General features: G+C 40.9%; 1 long non-coding RNA gene across 7 annotated transcripts in view; it reads left to right on the top strand.

The window, feature by feature from the left end:
- LOC146405959 (uncharacterized) overlaps positions 1–20,233 on the top strand; it is a 595,742-nt gene that overhangs the window by 523,405 nt on the left and 52,104 nt on the right. For 3 of the 7 annotated variants that reach the window (XR_014845181.1, XR_014845171.1, XR_014845161.1), the window contains one exon: positions 7,718–9,486. The exons of 2 other annotated variants lie outside the window; for them this stretch is intronic. This is a non-coding gene — a long non-coding RNA (uncharacterized LOC146405959). Of the gene's footprint in view, positions 1–7,717; positions 10,314–20,233 lie in introns of those variants that run through there. 2 more of the 7 variants (XR_014845172.1, XR_014845156.1) reach the window with 2 other exon arrangements.

Genomic DNA, 20,233 nt, shown 5'->3' with positions numbered 1-20,233 from the left:
AGATTTATTTCTTTCCTTTTTTAAAAAAAATCAAAACATTGTCTCTTAGCATGGAATAATAATTTTTATTTAAACTTGTCTCCTAAAGTTGAAAGTAGCTATGAAGATAATCCAGTTAAACCTACTCCCTGGTGTTTGAACCCTTGTAAGTGCTACCCTGTACTAGGTAAGCCAAACGTCTAGCTATCCATGTTGGAACTCCTCCAGTGTCAGTCAGTCCTCAACAAACACAGGTAGCTCCCTGAATCTTCAGTCAGATGTAATCGGAAGAATCTTTCCACATCTTTCTCGAACAAAGAGAGATAATTTGGTTTACTTTCTCCTTAAAACAAGATGGAAACTTAGTAAGATTTTTTTTAGCCTCTTATTTTTGAGGTTGGAATTCAAAGAGCCAAGGGAATGATCAATCCACACTTTCCCTGAAGACAGAAATATATCCAATGGTATTATTTCATTCATCCTCTTACTCAAAGGTAATGACTAAAAGGACCTCACACTGTTAAGAAAGTGAATCATCCAGGCATAAAATTCGTGGTTATGTTTCAGGTGACTTTGGATCAGAACTCCAGAGAAAAGTAAGCAATTCTATATTAGTCGAGAACAAGGTTTAATGGTAAACAAAGGTGCTTGAGCATATAATGGTCTTGAAAACAACAGCTCAATAATTTCTTCACTTTGTGCCTAATTTATCTTTCACACTATTCTGGCTATAACACTGATCAAACCCCTAGTCTCTAGTTTGTTTTTAGGGTATCTCACACATACAGCGGTGACCTCTTCTCACTAGAGGTTTGCCGCCTAGAAATGATCTTAACAGCAACAACAGTTCTATTTGGGTTTCTAAAAATCTGTCTGAGATGGATAAGGAGCATTGAATTACACTAACAAATATATCTTTCTAATGAGAAGACTATGGCTTACAATGGCATGGAAAAATCTTAAAAATAAATCTATTATGTTGAATGCCAGTTTCACATACTACTAATGGGCTTCAGCCTTTAGATGAATAGGCTGTTCCTTTGGAAACCATCCTAAGTATCACGTCACTGATCAGAAATAGCTGAAAATGGTTTGGGTAATTGTAAAAAGTAAATGGACTTTTTTTCTTTTTTTTTTCTCTCTAGTGATTTAGGCGTGTTTAGATAACAAGTATTTAGTTCTCCAATATATTTAATGAGACTATTGAGGCTTAAGTTTCAAGGTCTTCCAAATGTATTGGCCCCTTCCAAAACCACAGAAAGTATCTTCATAATTTTGCACATTTTTCTAAAAGAACATCCCCAACATTTTACAAACTTCAATTCCCATGGGACCTCAATTTACCCCTGCACCTAGGAGAATGACCAAGTATTCTGTAGGAGTAAAATATTAAATATCTATGTTTATTATTCTCATCAAGATAATAGTCCTGTTGAAGAAATAATATTGATAGACATCAATGAATCATCTTTTATCATGTGAAAGGTATAGGGTTTGAAGTCAGAAGGTAAGATTTCCAAATTCCAGCTCTGCTGGTATTATTCTGCTATGTGATTATAAGCTAATAAGTTGTCTGCTTTTTATTCATGCAAAAAATATAGACATAGTATTTAAATAACAGGATTGTTCAGAGGCTTCATGAAATTAAATATGTGAATGCACAAGGTATTGCATTTACCATGCCCAAATAAATGTTATTTGAATTTCAGGTTACATAAGATCTTAAAGACGATTTCATTTAACCTCATCCCACTGTTCAATGTTTGGATTTTCCCTGTAGCATCCCCAAGACATGGCTGTCTATATTCTGCTTGAATACATCCAATGAAAAGGACTAAGTCAGTTCACTTTATATAATTAGTTACCTAAATACATGGCATGAGAATTTTTGAGTTGTATTTTTATTGTTCTTATCTTTTTTTTTAGTTTTTGGTGTTCAGGTGTAGGTGTGTGCTTCCCTATATTAAATATATATATACTGGCATTGAGGAATGAGGTCTGGACTAGAAATTCCCTTTTGAAGTTACTAATACGTGATAGTTAAAATCAATGGAGCAGTGAGGTTCCCGGCAAATGTAACAGCACGAGAAGGGAAGGTGGCGTGGGATACGACCTTGGGCCAATAACAAAGTTATAGAAAAACTTAAGAAGGCTGAGAAGGGATGACGAGAAAGAAGAGAGATAACTTGGAGAGAGTAGTGTCATGGAAACCCAAAGAGGAGATTTTATAAAAAGAAAGTAGTTAATAATATCAAATGCTATGGGATTATTCCAAAGCATGTTCTGGTCATGATAAAGCAGAATGGGGATCCATGAGATCATCAGTGAGGTGGCTGGAAATTGAGTGGGAGGGAGTGGTGAAGCAAGGGAGGGAAGACAGGACGTGTGGCCTCTTGACCTTTGCCGAGACCAGCTCAGCAGGATGGGGCTGAAGAACAGGTGCTGTGGAACTTCAGGGAAAAAAAGTTAACATAAAACAAGACACAGAGACATTTATCTTAGGTAAAGGTGGGAACCGGGGGACTCAAGGTCTCAGGGACCAAGAGCCCTGCCTCAAGAAACCACACTGCTTTTATTGTGCTCTTTAGATGAGATCAAGTGAAGAGTGGCTACGGGGGAAGATATAGGGTTTGTTTACTATTATATAAGTTCTTTTACTATTTTAAAAGCCACTTAGCTGGTAAAAGGTTAAGCTCTTACTCTGACCTCTAGGCACATAACAGTTCTTAAGCTTAAGTCATTTACCAGCACTGTGACTGTTTTTCAAGCAGGAAGATGGGATAAAGTAAAGAAGGACAAGATGGAGTTTTCAAAGAAACATGTCTTGCTCTTGCATAGACCTTGACTGTCTGGAAGGGTGGGATAGGACAGCAACCAGAGGACATATCAAGAAACATAAAGAGAAGTGAGTAAATCATAATCTTCTGGGAAGGAAGTGAGCAGAGGTGGAAACGTATATAAATGTTAGAATAATGCAAGGAGTGAGGAATTGGTCCTGGAGCAGCAGAGGAAGAAGACGATCCCAAGTACAGAATCCTGGGTCAACCATGAGCAAGTAAAGGGAAGTCTCTGGTCCTGAGATTAGAGAAAAGGATGGGGCAAGTTACAGAAAAGTTCACAGGTTTGGGACCAAGAAACAAAGAAATTTCACGCCTGTGAGCCACGAGTGTGCTCAGAGTTTTTAGGTGTTTACTGTCGGGTAGACGAGGGCAAGAGCAGCAGCCGGTGCTTGAGGTTCTAGATAGGGCATTGTTCCTTGTTCCTGAGTTACAGCCAAGACTGCCAGATCCAGCAGGTTGGGGCGGGGAGCCACCTCAGGGAGGTACTTGAAGTGGAGGATGCTAAGGATATTCACCTCTAAACTTTATCTTTTAAATATTTCGAAAACCTGTGAACTCTCTACTCCCATAACCAAGACCTAGTTCAGACTTCCACAGACAACTAATGGCAGAATGCCTGTAACTGGTCTCTTCCATCCACTTTTGATTTCCCCTGCTAACTGTTCACACTCTAGTCAGACTTACTGATAAAAATACAAATCTGATTTCTGTGTCATTTTGCTCTTAGAATGCAGGGGGGAAAGCCAAGCATGACAAACAAGGCTTTTCTCAATCCGATGCCTTGCCTCTGTCCCCTTTCTCATCTCGCTCCATGCCTCCTTTTTCTCAGAGTTTCTGCCATGTTGGTCTTTTTCAGGATCATAAAGTATAATATAAAGCATAACATTTTCTCTAAGCTCAACTGCTACCTTTACCTGCTCTGCTCTGAGTAAACCCTATGTATTATTCAGACTCAGACCCAAATTCATCTCCTGAAGGGGTCCTTCATAGTACTTCTCCTGAATGGTTTTTTTTTCCCCCTGTTTTTTGGGGGCTGCATCTGTGGCATATGGAAATTCCCAGGCTAGTGGTTGAATCAGAACTGCATTTGCCGGCCTATGCCACAGCCACAGCAACACCAGATCCGAGCCACATCTGCACCTTACACCATTGCTCATGGCAATGCTGGATCCCTAACCCACTGGGTGAGGCCAGGGATTGAACCCAAGTCCTCATGGACAATAGTTGGGTTCATGACCACTGAGCCATGACAGGAACTCTCCTCCTGCATTTTCCTATAATTTTTATACTTTCAAATCATAATCTTACCATGGCTTATAATGATCAACTTTTATTGTTAATTGATTAATGTCTGTCTCCTCAATAAGACTGTAAGATTTTTGAGGGCAATGTTCAGGACTGTTTTTAGTTATCATTCTATAGAAGCACAGTGCCTGGCACATAAGTAGGCAATCAGAAATCTCATTTTATGCATGGATAGATGATTGAGTGAATGGTTGTTAGCCCAGTGGCTTTGATATATGAGCAAATGGAAGACTGGGGTTTCCTTTTTACCTCCTTCATGACTGTCTTATGAAGATCAAATAAAACCCTGCAGAGGAAAACCTTTTATATACTATTATTGTCTGTATCACAGTTACAGAGGAGACACTGACAAAAGTGTGTACTTTGGGAAAAGGAATTAATTTAACCAAGATAAAGAGTTCCGTTAGGGATCAAGCCGAGACTTGTCATGTGTGCCCTCTTCTGGGTCTTTTCTCTCTGTTCCTTGTAGCATGAAGGCAAAGGAGCCTGACTGATGACTGCCTTTCAGCTCCCAGCCTGACGGCATAAAATGTTCCTTGGTAACATCAAAAGAAGAAGATTCTTTTAGCCCACTGGCAGATGAACTCAGAAAAATTTGAGTTCCCAAGTGAAGTAGACTTTGCTGTAACAGACATCTGTTTATATAACAATTTATGTAATTAGAGCTGGGTAAAAAGAACTTGTGAGCTGGTATGACAGAATTTCCTTTAAAGCTGTAGAACAATTATGTATATGAATGTGCCAACTGTTCAGAGAGATAGTCATCAAAACATCCCTCATCAAAGCCCTTTGAGTGAAGTAAATAAAACAGGAGTAGTAGTCTTGATTCCAGAACAAGTAAATCCTGCTCCGTTTGATTTTCTACAGCTTGCCCGCTGATGTTAAAGCCCCAGTAAGGCGGAGAAAACTGCAAAAAGGAAATTGCTTAGAAGTTATGTCTCCAGCCACACAATCTAAGCAGTGAAAACAGCTGATGAGCTAAGGGAATATCAGATAACTGTACAAAGACCTGTGGAACCACCAGCAAGGATTTAGAGAGCTGTTGGCCGCCCCTTCCCACTGGTCTACTCCCAAATGGTGCAGTGGTATTTTCCACTTTAGTTAGTAGACCAAAGGGAGATGAAAAGAATAAGGCTGTTTCATTGATAATTCCTATGAATGCTGCATCAAATCTGCTCATGAAATCATCTGGGTGCTGAGATCCTCAAACCTCACATTATCTACATTTCTGAATTCCTCCCCTGGTTCCCACAGGTGCAGGTTCCTACCTTCCAAGGATGAACAGAGTTTATTCATTTCAATATGGCAGGGGAGAAAAAGACAAACTGTCATTGAAGTCAAGAGTAGATGTGGAAATTTGTCTTCAAAAATTATTTGCTCGCAGTTTGTCTTGACTTGCTCTCTCTCCAGCAAACGCCTCTAACTCTAATTAGACTGAGAAACACATAAAGTAGCCTCCCCACCCTTTGTAAAACTCAGTGGAAGGGAAATGGAAAGGAGAATCAGGGTATGCTGGCTTTATGGAAAGAACTCACAGTATAGAATTATCCCATGGTTCTACCAGATCTCTAAGTAGCCAAGTTTGGTGGGCCAGCATTGATGATTGGGACTGGTGTGTGTTTGGTTTGTGGAGAATGTCAAGTAGGTTAGATGTGTAGATTCAGCTTATTGATAACCGTATAAGTAAGGGTTCTAGAGCAATCTGACTAGGTTCATCAAGCATGTAAAGGAACCATATCTCATGCATGGCAGTCTTCAATGATGTATATGACATTTGTAATAATAATAACTAGCATTTTCTGGACACTCACAAACTATCAGATACTGCGGTATTTGTTGTTTAACTTTTATAAGCAGATGTTGGAGAGTTTAGTGATATAAAGATTCAGACAACTCCTCTTACTACTGAGTCTTAATGAAAATCACAAAAGTCTTAATAGTCAAATAAAATTTAGAGCAAACTTGGAAAAAGAAAAAACTTAGAAATTTTCCCTTGTGTCCAAATTTTGGATCTAGCAATATTCCCAGGGGCAACATAGAAGACTGTGTAATACCCAACTTGTGTGGCTCAGGAATTCAAAGTAGAATAGCTTTGAATGACTACAATTTTTTTTTTTTTTACTCTTGTCCTTTTAGTTGTCCCAACTAATTATTTTATTCCCTGAATCTTTCCTTCTATAGTATTTTGTGGCCATCTGGTGGAACTCAGTGCCATTGCCTCCAGTTGTACTGGTATATAAAACTGAAGTAACTGGTAAACCCATCTGTCCCAAAGCACAAAGCTGAATTTCACTCCAGAAACTCTGGAGGAGTAACTTCCCATTTGGTTGCAATTATTTAGAGAACGTCTAATATTACATCATGGGAAAGAGCAGGGGAGGAAGGAATGCTGAGATTTATTCTACTAAGTAGGGATGCACACAATGCTTAGGAAAGTTTTCTTCTCTGTATGAGCCTGGACCAATCCTTGCCTATCTTCTGAGAGATATCTTCTGAGCAGTTGTCACTGCTGCAGGGCAGGTTCTATCCCTGGCCAAGGAACTTCTGCATGCCAAGGGCACAGCCTAATAAGGTTAGTGAAATCACTCAGGTGTTCATGTCCTATTTATGCCTATGTTAATCCAGAATCCCAAGGGCAAGTGATTTCAGAGAGACAGCAGTGAGTGATGGCTTGGAGCGAGATCTTAATTCTCTGCTCAGGAACTGAACCTGGACAGCCTGGATGAAAAGCAGGAATCCTGACCACTAGACTAGTTAGTGGCTAAAAGCAGAATTGCCCTGATTCTTGCCTCCTAGTGAAAGCAAGAATGCTTCAAGGAGGCAAATACTGTAAAAACTGGTATAAAATTTATTGTTAGAAACCCAGTACAACATGTGGGAGAGCACACAGAGACTTAGTCTATTTATCTAAGGCAGAAGCAAAGCAGTAATACACACCCAAGGAGGAGTGTGGGTGCAGGAGTCCCCCCAAATGAGGAGTGTGCTGGAGAGATGATTTAAACCACTTATGGGGGACAGTTTTTCTGGATCTTTGTTTTCCTTTGGCCAATTATCTTGTTTTATTTCTCACACCTGACCAGGCCCAGGGCCCTCCTTGATCTGCATGCACACTTTTTGGCCAAGATGAATTCTAGAGCAAAGGGTTAGTGCCAGTGTCAAGACTAATTACGGCCTGGCACCCTCTCCCTTTTTGATAAAGAGGGGTCTTTCTGTGCATGTGTAGTTGGAGTCTTCCTGACCTGGAGGATGGGACGTACATGACCGCTTGGCCTTTTGCCCAAGCAGGGCTTAGCCCCTCTCTGCTCCTGCCACTACCATTATTTAACATGTCCACAGAAGACAAGGACCAATTGCTTGCCTTGTGCCTGTGGTTATTTCTGTCTTGAGGTATAGATAGGTGGCTGGTTGTAAATGTCTCTCCCAGAGCCCAGCTATCTCCTGCCCAGATACCTCCTGCCTCAGGAAGTGTAAACAAAAGGCTAGTTGTAAATGTCTATCCTGGAGCCCATCTGTCTCCTGACTCAAGGTCTTAAAAAGAACAGGTACAGGTAAAAGTAACAGTTGTTGTTGTTATTATTATTCTCATTTTGCAGACATGGAGGCACGGGCTGAAGGAATTTAAAATCTTGTCCAAGGTCTTAGAGCTGAGGTAGAGGGAAGAGTCTGGAATTGGACCCTGAACCACTGAACTCTAAACTTCATGCTCTTGAACAGCAGGAGAAAGAAGGAGAGTATTTTCCCCGATGGAGCACTGAGGGAGAAGCCCTTAAGGAAGGCAACAAAGGCATGAACACAGGTAAAGAGAAGACTTTGAAAATGGTATCAAGAGCACTGCTAAAACTTGGGGAGTCAATGAGAAGAAAGGCAACCGTGAATCGAGGGTCTTTGGGAAAAACCCTTTCGAGTACCTAAGTGTCAGGCTGGATTAAAGTGGCTACCAGAGAGAAACGGAAATTCCTTTGATGTTTGGGCATCTTCTTGTTGTCCACAGTGGCCAGCCAGGCTGAGCCCAGCCCAACTCTTGCCTCCATCTGCCAACTGCTGCACAGCTCTGGCCAAGGCCAATCTCAGCCTGCCTCTTTTCCAGAGTTCCCTAATTTTGCAAAGTCATCCTGAGGTGAGCCACAGAAAAGTGTCCTCTAAATGACTGCACAGCCCCAAATAAATGACTTTCTTGAAGAAGAGATGACAGCTGAGGAAGCTGCATATAGGGAGGAGGTACGCCCTCCCTCACCTGCATTCGCTTCTGCATCCCCAAGTGGCACGTCACGCGCCCGCTCCTCCCCATCTGGAAGGAGGAGGAGAGGGGTGGCAGCTTTATTAAAACCTGGCACGGTGCCAGTCTTGCTCAAGCTGTCTTTATTATTCAGTCTTAGGAAAGCACCTTGAAAATAAACACTGACTCTCTCCTATCATGTAGCAAATTGGAAGTGCTACTGCCGACTTAAAAAAATGTACAATGCGAGAGCTGTGAATTTTATTTGGGGCGAAATGAGGACTATAGCCTAGGAGGCAGCATTTCATAGCTCTGAGAAGCCACTCCAAGGAGGGGAAGAGGGAACTAGGATATGTAGGAGTTTTGCAACTAAGGGCAGGTAGGAGGAACAAAAGTTTACCGTTGTTAATAACAGAAAACCAGGTATCTAAAGGAATTTAGTGCTTTTCTCCACCTGGGAAGATGCTAGGGTCTGGGATCTCTGAAATCATTCCTTTGATAGGCATCCCAGCTATTTGGGGCCAGTATCCTGTGCTTTTCACATCCTGAGGTTTCTCAGGGCTCACCTTTGGGAGAGGCAGCAGTCTGATGGCTGATAAATGGCAGACTTTGTTTCCTTCCTGAGTTCCCTCAGAGCTCATCAGCTCAGTGGTGGCTGCAATCGCTGATGACTGTGACATCCTTTGTTTACTGATATGGCAGGCAATATTTTATTTCTCATTTCATCAAATTCAATGAAGCCTACATAAACACGACTATTAATATATATGTTTGATATAAATTGCACGTGCAAATTAATAAGAAAATTAACATCTTGGGATCTTCAGGCTTTCAATGAATATCATCATTATACTGAGTTGAACAATGATTTGCATTCAGATTCATAGTAATATTCATTACGCTATGCATTCAAATAATTTTGAATGCATAATTAGTTTGCAGAGCACTGATTCTAAATGAAAGGACAATTAATTTTAGCTTATCTTTGCCACATCCCATTTAAAAGATTTTTACTGATGCTCCTATAACCATGATACCACATAATTTATAAATAAAACCCCTGATCCGCAAACGATCATCTGTCCTTTCTATTAAGATTATTAAAGAAACACTACCATTAAAATTACAAAAAAAGAAAAAAAAAAATGGGTAGAGGACGGAGTTCCCTTCGTGGCTCAGTACCAACTCAATACCGTAGCCTAATGAACCCTACTAGGATCCATGAGGATGTGGGCTTGATCCCTGGCCTCACTCAATGGGTTAAGGATCTGGGAATCCGGCACTGCCATGACCTGTGATGTAGGTCGTAGACACCACTTGGATCCAGCGTTGTTGTGGCTGTGGCGTAGGCCGGCAGATGTAGCTCCTATTCGACCCCTAACCTGTAGTGTGGGAAAGATTTTTCTGATCCATTTATTATTTGCTTTTGTAATTTTCAGTTTAAAATAATTTCAGATTTACAGAAAAGTTGCAAGAATAGTATAAAAAACTCCTGTCTATCTTTCACCCAGATCCCCAGCTGTTAACATTTTGCCATATGTGCTTCACCTCTCTCTCTGTAGAAAGACAGAGAGATAAAGATATACATACACATATATATGATATAGATGCACATATATACAAATTACCCTTTTCTGAACCATGTAGTCATAAGGTGCAGTCATGATATCCCCTTACCCCTTATATAACTAGTATAATTTCCAAAATTAGAATATTAGCCTATTATTCAATACTATTATTGAATTTTCAGACCTTATTTAAATTTTACCAGTTGTCCCAATTACCTCTTGTAAAGCAGAAAAAAATCATCTCTACCCTCATTTAGGAAAATAAAGTCGTAGTAATCTTTATCAAAAACTAATGTATGAATTAATGTAAAATGGGATTCAACCAGGTATCATTGCCAGGCCATATGTGTGACTGAAAGATTAAGTAATGTAGTTATTTCTTCAATAAAAATCACCAAACATGATCATGATGAGCCCCTTCCTTTGTTAACATGTTGTGGTTGTAATGAATGAATGAAAAAGTGATTAAAGGTTCATGTTACTACTTTATTTTTACACATTAAAAATTTATCTTTCCCTCTAGTGACAAAATATTTTTCAAAAATCTAGTACGAACCCCTAGTCGGTTGAAGAGAAGCGAGAAAGAAGTAAGTATATGAACAGAGGGCCACTAGAAATGGCATCACAAGCGTGTAGGTTGGCCTTGAGCCCTGCTGTGAAATGAGCTTCCTACCAGTGGTATTATTTTACTTACAACATCCAATCTACTGTCAAGAAGAGGGATGGAGAAGGACATAGTCCCCGTGTCAGAAGACATCACCCTAGACTAGTGAAGTTCCTTTTAGCACGGGCAACATGGATCGATTTGCGTTACGGGAGTATGATATGTGAGGTCAATTTTTGCTTTTATTGGACTCCTTGTGATATGAAGAGGGGAGTCTAATCACTGACTTTGGCATAGCAATGATCAGATCACTTCTGGAAAGAATCTGCAAAATTTATTCAGCAGCCTTTATTCTGAATGAATTCCACTAGGCATTTCTCCCCACCTCCCAAAAAATATTTCAACTACAACAAAGCCTTAGACACAGAAGTGTTCATAACATCAGTACTAAGAAGAATTAAAACAAAAACAAAAATAGGGGCTCTCCCTGATTATACATACCTCCCCAGGCAGTGAGCAGGCCTTGCAGGCTTGGCCCAAGCTGGAGTCCCTGGTCCCATGAACACTGATTAGACCAAGGTGTTCTCCCCAACTGGCCCGTTTCTTGTTTTGAATGGGCCCATTCTCCAGTTCCCGATTTTGTGAAACATAATGAGAGCAAGCGGATCACAAACAAGCAAGTAGGGTCCAGAATGCTTGCCGAACCACAATGCAAAGTTTGTCTGGGCCACCCTTAAGCAGCTACTGAGTGCTTGGTGGGTGAAATTCTTGAGCTTGTTTAAAGATCCAGAAACTTGATTGACAGTGTTGGTATTATAAGTGACTTTTTCCCTGTTTTTCCATATGCTCCCATTTTCAAAGAAGAACAATTATTAGTTTTATAATAATTTTTAAAAGGTGTATGAAAATGAATCCTTTGCTAAATGTTTTATATGGCACATAGAATGATATGAATTGTAAAAAAATTATTTATTGAGTTATGCAGCTGGAGCTACGAAAAGTACTTTCACCAGTGCTTACATGGACATTTAATAATCTCATCTGGTGCCATGTTCTACTTCTGTATTTTGATTATGACTATCTCAGCTCACATGCAGTTTGTTCAAGCCAAACATCTAGAGTCATTGGTTGCCAGACTTCTCCAAATTCCACAATTAAATCAGTTACAACAGCTGCCAATTCTACAATTTTTTTCCTAATTTCTCCTCTCTATTTCATCACTGCTTTGCATCCCTCATTATCTTTTTTGTTTGTTTGTTTTTGGTGATTTGTCTTTTTTAGGTCTGCACCCACAGAATTTGGGGGTTCCCAGGCTAGGGGTCCAATCAGAGCTGTAGCCGCTGGCCTACACCACCACCACAGCAACATGGGATCCGAGCCTCGTCTGCAACCTACACCACAGCTTACGGCAATGCCATACCCTTAACCCACTGAGCAGGCCCAGGGATCAAACCCACATCCTCATGGATGCTAGCCAGGTTCACTAACCACTGAGCCACGACAGGAACTCTGCATCCCTCATTATCTTTTGACTAGACTCTCTGAGTCAGCTGGTTCCAGACTACGCTGGGTAAGAAACCAAGTCTGAAATCTGAGTGGCATACCAGATTACAGATTCATTTCGCTCACATAGGAAGTCCATTGGGAGAGAGTTGATTCTCTGTTGCAGCCATCCTTTGTATCAGGACAGCAATTCAAGCTGCTTCCAACCTGAAGGAACAGTGCCCCAACAGTGGTACCCAGAGGGGAAGAAAAGAAAAACATAGAATGGAGCCACGAAATGATTTAGAGTTGGCCAGAACTAGGTACAGTCAAAGATCCTAACCTAAGTAAAAGGGAAGCCAGGAAACGAGGGGCGTACATGGACATTTAATGAGCATCATGTCTTTCTACCAGACTCAGTGCCTCGTATCTCCAGTCGCTCTCCACACTGGATGTATTCTACCTGAAATGACAACTGATCAACTTGGTCTTTTTTGTTTCCAAAGAACTCTCAAATGACTGTGTAGCATCTAGAGTAGAATTTTTCAAACCATTATTTCAAAGAAGTGAATTTTCAAATGGTTGAATTGAATACACACATTCACATATTCATAAATGAAAATGTTTTAAACTGTCATAAGAATGCATAATCAAATACTTTATAAATGATTTCTTGTATCAAAGTTTATATTTGATGAAAATATGCATTATTATATTAATGTAATATTAATTACGTTAATTACATTAATGTTATTACATTAATATTGATGTAATATTAATTAATGTATATATTAAAGAGTTATGTCATTTTTGTATTACATAAAGGTTGAAACTGAAAATATACTAATAACAGGGAGTTCCCATTGTGGTTCAGTCAGTGGGTTAAGAACCCACCATAGTGCTCCTCAGGATGTGGGTTTGATCCCTGGCCTTGCTTAGTAGGTGAAGGATATGGCATTGCCGCAAGCTGCGGCATAAGTCACACATGCAGGTTGAATCCCATGTTGCTGTGGCTGTGGCATAGTCGTGCCCCTGAAGCTCCAATTCGACCCCTAGCCTGGGAACTTCCATATGCCATAGGTGCTGCTGTAAAAGGAAAAAATATATATAATTTTACTTCTACTTGTTTATGTAATTGGTATTCTAGGTTGGATTGTATCATGTGGTAAAAAGGGAGCCGTACAGTTAAAAACAGCTGGGAAGCATGGACCAGTACACTGAGCTATAATCATGTCAGAAACATCTACGCAAGCTTCAGTGGCTTGGCTTCTTGCCATTTTCAACTTCCCACATTATCCTCCAATAGTTCTGAATGCAGGCAGTTTCTAGAGCATCACGCTGTTTCCTTTTCCTGGAACAATACCCTCCCTTCCCATCCCACTTCATCCCCCAAATCCATGCCAATATTTTGAGACACTAATAAGATACCATTGTTTGGGATTCTTCTGTGTTTGTATAACTCCTTGTACACATGCATTCAGAATTTGCACTTATAAATTCCCCCCACACACTTACTTCCTTTCTGTAAGTTTCTAGGGGTTATCCTTGTTCCTTAAATTATAGCCCAGAGCAGGCCCATAGTAGTCTCTCGATATACATTTTTAAGATGCTGAAATGCACACTGACTAAGTCATTTAATAAATTTTACTGAACACATTATATTCCAGGCACTCTTCACTGCACTATAAACTCAGAGTTGAATAAGGCAAGTTCATTATCCTGGAGAAGTACCTGGTATAAGATAGCTATACCCCTAGGTGTAAGCTGTTTTCCTTATCAATCATTTTCATCATGCACAGCAAGCATTTAATAGCTGAAATTTACTCACAGCTAATAAGATTTCCAGAGTGGTTCTCCCATTAATAGATACAGAAAAATAGACAACAGGTACTCAGCATAAGTTTAGCATAGAAATTACAGAGAAATACCCATCAAGTGCTGGATTTTCTTTTTGCAAGTCAATACCATCTCTGATCTAAAGATTCCAGAAAACTAAATTTACTCACAGCTAATAAGATTTCCAGAGTGGTTCTCCCATTAATAGATACAGAAAAATAGACAACAGGTACTCAGCATAAGTTTAGCATAGAAATTACAGAGAAATACCCATCAAGTGCTGGATTTTCTTTTTGCAAGTCAATACCATCTCTGATCTAAAGATTCCAGAAAACTGTGAGTGATTTTTCCTCAGAATTCTTTGCCAGCAGGGTCCCTCAAATGAGGCTTATATTTCCTGATCAAAAGTATTTGGTATTTGAAAGGATTCCAGGAAGAAGAGCATTAATTGGAATCACCTGGGATTGCTTATCTAACCCGGTTAGATCTGAAGGCAATAATGACTTCATTGGCAGCAGAAACGTGAGCATTGATCGTCCCTGGCACACAAGTGGCAAAGCATTTGCTTAAATTATCAACTTCAGTTTCCAGGAAGGAACTGCCTACTAAACCTCCTCTGACAGCAGAAGCTGGCACTTTCCCTATATGATTAGGCTACACCATGCCCATAATTGAAAACTCCCTAATGACTCCACTTGATTAACAAGAACAGGGTGGGCTATGAAGCAGTAGCAACAACCACAAAACCTCGGTGACTTAACATAACAAGAGTGTATTTCTCTTCTGTGCTACATGCTCAGTGAAGATAGTCGGGGACTTTGTTCCATGCAGATGCTCGTGGACCCAGATTGGCTTAAGAGCATCCATCTTGCAGGCGAACTGATGGAGGACATGTAGCTGTTGCTGAGGAAGAAAGAAAGGGAGCGTCCCAAACCAGTTCTCAAATCCCTCAGCCTAAAAGTGACACATATTATTTCTGTTCACAGCATGTTTACACGAACTAGACACATGGCCCCCTGAAACTGCAAGAAGTATGAAAAATGTGAGGCGATGGGGCTATTTAGTGTGAAGAAAATATCTCGTCCCCATCACCAGAGGCAGTTACCTTGCAAAGGGTGCTGATATTTTTCAAGACCTGCCTTTGGCAGGCTGCATGCCTCTGGACCCCATAACTAGAGTCAGATACCAGCAAATCTAAGACCTTGAGTGCAAGTCTAAACCAAGAGGAGATCAGTTACAAGCTGAAATAATTAAAAGCTTCTGCCAGACTTTACCAAGAGAAATCTGAGGAGTATGGTAGGAATGAACTCCAAAGCTTCCAGATGAGGCAAGAACAGATAACATTGTATCAAGTCAGATTTTTGAAATACCTATATTTACTCAAAACTGTGAATTCAGTGTTAAACAGCCAGATGTTTTTAACAGCGCACTCTGTTTTCTTTGTCTGAAATCTGGACTCAACCACAATTTCCTTCAGTAGCATAGAGCAATATTATTTAGCTGGGAAAAATTATGCCCCCCTCCTTTTCCATTGGAAAATTGTCAGTGTCTGGAGACATTTCTTCATTGTCATCACTTGGAGGGAGGAACGTCTGGACTCTAGTGAGTAGAGACCGGGGATGATGTTAAACATCCCACGTGGCATGTGACAGCCCCTCACAACAAAGAATTATTATTTGGTCCAAAATACCAGTAGTGCCAAGTTGAGAAACGCTGGTATAGGGAAGTTGGGAAGATCAGAGGATGATAAGCTTAGAGTAGATTTATCACGCAGAACCAGTCATCTACTTCCAAACCCCATCACCTTGGTTAGCTTAAAGGACACTTCCTTCTCCAAGGCATTAACACATTGCTGGGAGCACTGGTGTATTTGTAAAACTTTGTGCTGACTTTCTTCTATCTCCCAGTGGTAGCAGAGGGAGAGACTGCCTCCAAAAGGAGTTTCCTAATATGACTGTGGATGATGGGATTTTGCAGCGCCGGGGCCCTCGGGCATCTGTAGGCATTTCTAACAGTGACTACACCCGATCCTGTCTCTAGGACTGAAATTGATGATTTATTGTCATTTGAAGAGGCAAAGAGAATGCAACCCCAAATGTAGCAATGATGTAAGTGCATCAGGAAGTTATTTAATAAAAAAATAATGTTATTTTTCAAGACTTGGTGAGAATTTGGGATTTTGTTACGCATTTTATTTATTTGTTTGTTTGTTTGTTTGTTTGTCTTTTTAGGGCCACACCCACAGCATGTGGAGGTTCCAGGCTGGGGGTTTAATTGGAGGCATAGCTGTTGCCCTAGGCCACAGCCACAGCAACTCGGGATCCGCTTCTGCAACCTACACCACGGCTCACAGCAACCCTGGACCCTTAACCCACTGAGCAAGGCTAGAGATCGCAACCTCATGGGTCCTAGTCGGATTTGGTTCTGCTGTGCCACAGCAGGAACTCCCCGTTATGGAGTTCCTGCTGTGGCGCAGTGGGTTAAGGCTCCGGCATTGCCACAGTTGTGGCCTAGGGTACAGCTGTGGCTCTGATTATGATCCTTGACCCAGAAACTTTCATACGCTGCAGGTGCAGCTAAATAAATAAATAAATAAATAAATAAATAAAATTCATAACCTGTGATTTCTCATTCTAAATAAATATTTATTTTCATATCTAAAAGAAGAAAAAAAGAGGAGTTCCCATCGTGGTGCAGCGGAAACATAGGAACCTTGAGGTTTCAGGTTCGATCCCTGGCCTTGCTCAGTGGGTTAAGGATCTGGCATTATCGTGAGCTGTGGTATAGGTCACAGACGCAGCTCGGATCTCACATTGCTGTGGCTCTGGCGTAGGCCAGTGCCTGTAGTTCCAATTAGACCCCCAACCTGGGAACCTCCCTATACTGCCGGTGCAGCCCTAAAAAGACAAAAGACAAAAAAAAAAAAAAAAAAAAAAAAATTGATGAGCAACTGAGTAAAATGCTACTTGGTTGTATAAATTAAAAAATGTAGGTGGGGTAAAAAGAGGCCAGATTGAGGCCCCACAAATTACAGACCTTCACTGACTTAGACTAGAGCCTGTCCACACACGGGTTGGAGCTCTTAAAGGGGAAGCCAGGTTCTCTGGAGAAAGGACCCTAAGATACTGCTACATGTTTATACTGGCTCCTCCTCCCAGCTTTCCCAAGGGAACCTGCACCCATCTACCACAGTGACTCTGCATGGTGAGAAGGAGACAAACCAGTGCTTTGTGAGGATTATGCAGCATTGGCTCTGAGCTGACACTCAGACACCTGAGGAACCAGTGCTTCTGGGAGCTAGTCAGAGTGGAGGCTTGTGCAGGCCAGTGACAACTGCTCTCCCTGACAGGAGAGCCAGCCCAAACTACCACATTCTTGGGAAATCTGCAAGGATCACAGCCACCTTCCATGACTTATGAGGTGTGGGGGTGGTGACTCCTGCCACAGCCTCTGAACTCACCTATCTGAACCTAGGAATGTTCATCTGAGACTGAGAGTGAATTTCCACAAACTCAACCTGGTGGTGACTGCAATTATAGCTACTGTTCCCTAAGCAGAGTCCTGGGGACAGTGAAAGCATTTCCAGGAGAGAAACTAAAACTTGGACCCAGTGGAATATTTCAGAGACCCAACTAGAAATGGTCCATGTCTCTCTGAGAACCTGGAAGCCAAGAGAAACTAAGAGCCTGCTTGATGCCTAGTGATAAAATTAGGGAGGGGTAAGGGCTGGCCAGAAAACCAGAGTGATCCCTAAGATCGTGATAAGAATAGGAGAAGAGAAGGCATCAAGATGACAAATAGCATTTTAAATTTGTGCCAGCAGAGCAAGGCTGTGAGACTTTGGGACTCGCTTAAGTCTATCTGATGTGTGCCCAGAGATCTTCTCACCTGAAAATAAAAACTGTGTATATATATATGGAGCCTCTGTGGGATGCTATTAGGGCAGGGTATGGCCAAAGAAGAGAAAATGGGCAATATACTTGGATCTAAGGACCTGAACTTCAAATGGCCTTGGTCTCTCAGGCAGGGTGCCTGAGCCAAATGGCAATGTATATATTCTTAAAGAAACGCTGTGCCTGGACAAGGGTATTTTATCTTATTTTATATTATTTTATTTTATTTATCTTATTTTATTTTTGGTTTTGAGGGCTGCACCTGCAGTATATGGAAGTTCCCAGGCCAGGGGTTGAATCAGAGCTGCAGTTGCAGGCCTACACCACAGCCACAGCAATGCAGGATCCAAACCTCATCTGCAGCCTACACCACAGCTCAGGGCAATGCTGGGTCTTCAACTCACTGAGTGAGGCCAGAAATTGAACCCACATCCATGGATACTAGTCACTTTCATAACCCCCTGATCCATAGTGGGAACGCCCTAGATATGACATTCTCAAAGACTTTATTATTATTTTCATATAACCCCTTATCACAGACAGAAGAGCTTCAAAAGGCATGATGTAAGGACTATTTAAATGGCAATAGACATAAATTATTTCTGTAATTGTAAAAAAAAAACTGCCTAATTTATCTGATTGGTAGGCAATATCTTATAATAGGCTCAGTTCAGCGGCATCTGTGGAAGGGAGACAATGGAGCACTAAGTAGGTGGTGTATTATCCCCGAGAGTCAGGCAGGCAATTAAAGATGCACATTTACAAATTCCAGGTTCTATTTGCACAGAAATATGGGTCTTCTAGGATTAGAATGTATTGTCATAAACTCAATTAAGTCATGACACGATGGTATTATGGCTACACTACCCTGGTTAGACTTCTACACCTGGATCTACAAGACACAAAAACTAAGCTCAGAATACTAGACTCAGAGAAAAACATCATTTTATAACCTCCAAAGGGAAGATCCCTAAGGCCACGCCAAGGGATAAACCACTTAGAGGTTTGCCTCCAATTAACATCGTGCAGACACAAAGCCCATAAATCTTGACATTAACTCAGTGTTTCTGCAAAGGCTTGAAGGATTTTGTAAAGTGTCTTAAAATTACCACTTCCTTCTAGAGAGTGACCCAAGCAGGAAGGTGAATGTGGTCACTGTTCTACATATAATGAGCCATTTATCATGTTTCCAATATCGCAGTTACTTACTTAGAAGTTTCTGGTTAGGATAAAGGTCAGGGCTTAGTGTTTTCAGTAAGAGGACTTTAGCTGATACCAGAGAAGTAAAGATATGCACTTTGTTATTGGTGTGATTTATTTGCAGCACCTTAATTTTGAGCCTTCATTCCAAAATGGACTCCTCTTGCCATTTAATAGCATCTTACCATTCAAGCTGCTCAGCCAATTCTGAGAAAGGATTAATCCATTTCAGCAGCAGCACCAAGATGGACACTCTGGTGGAGCAGATGTGTGCTCTTCTCTGTAATTACTTTCAGCTCTCACTTTGCCCTTTACTGTCTGTCTGAAATTTAACCTTAATGGAATCAGAATGGCATTTACCCAGGGATCAGCTCCAGATTGTGTGAAACTCACAAAAATAAAGGTTATGACATAGTAAGTCGACTAATCGTTTTTTTTTTTTTTTTTTTTTTTTGTGATTGGGATTGGCTAACAGTTATCTTTGAGTAGAAGAGATTAAGAATGTCACATATTTATCCTGAGGTAAGAGAAATGAATCATTCCTCTACTCATTTTGCCCCCTGCCATCAACCACCACATTAGCCTATGCTATGACTCCAGAGTAGCAATCCAGGACTCTAACATGGCACAGCATAGACAAGGACCCATGCTTTTGAAACATACGTGGTGTTAACTGTGAGATGTCAATCTGACATTGAAAAGTAGGGGCTGAGTTGGCAGCTGGAAAGGCAGGACTGGAGTATGAGGAAGATTCTAGTGGCTAAATATGGCAAAAAATGGAATGAAGAAGTACTCTAAATCTTCCACACTCTGCTGCCAGAGCCCAGGCTAGGATGAGAACTGAAGTTCATTTCCTTTTAATAATAATACCTAGATTTGCTTACTTAGATACTTTATAAATGTCGCAGAGTGAGGAGAATTTTACTATTTAAAGAGCTGGCTCCTGAATTCTTTTTAAAGAAGCATCTTCCTTGGGGAAGGGGGAAAAACCCCTATTAGAGCTCTACTTTTTAAGGGTCTTCCATACTTCAGAGGAGAGAGAAAGCTTGCCTGTATGATCTACCATGGAGATTTGACTCCTGAAAATGAATAGTAGAGAAGGACAATGACAAGGAGTGAGAAGTAGCAACATGGAGAGACTCAACCCTCAGGAAAAGTGAATACATCAGAAAAAGTGTTCAGGAGTGTCCCTAACCTTCCCCCCCCTAGGATGGCTGAAATTGCTGATATAACGAGTCCCCACCACAACTTCACTCTTCTCCCTACCAGTTTTCCTAGGAATCACTGAATGACTTTTAATAATGGCTTTT

This window comes from Sus scrofa, chromosome 1 (assembly GCF_054392235.1).
Source record: "Sus scrofa isolate SSC_HxYL_T2T_F1_AM1 chromosome 1, Sscrofa_HxYL_maternal_Yorkshire_Landrace_v2.0, whole genome shotgun sequence".
In the NCBI taxonomy this organism is placed as follows: Eukaryota; Metazoa; Chordata; class Mammalia; order Artiodactyla; family Suidae; genus Sus; species Sus scrofa.
The sequence above is the reverse complement of the archived record's forward strand: the minus strand, read 5'-3'. Positions and strand labels throughout refer to the sequence as shown.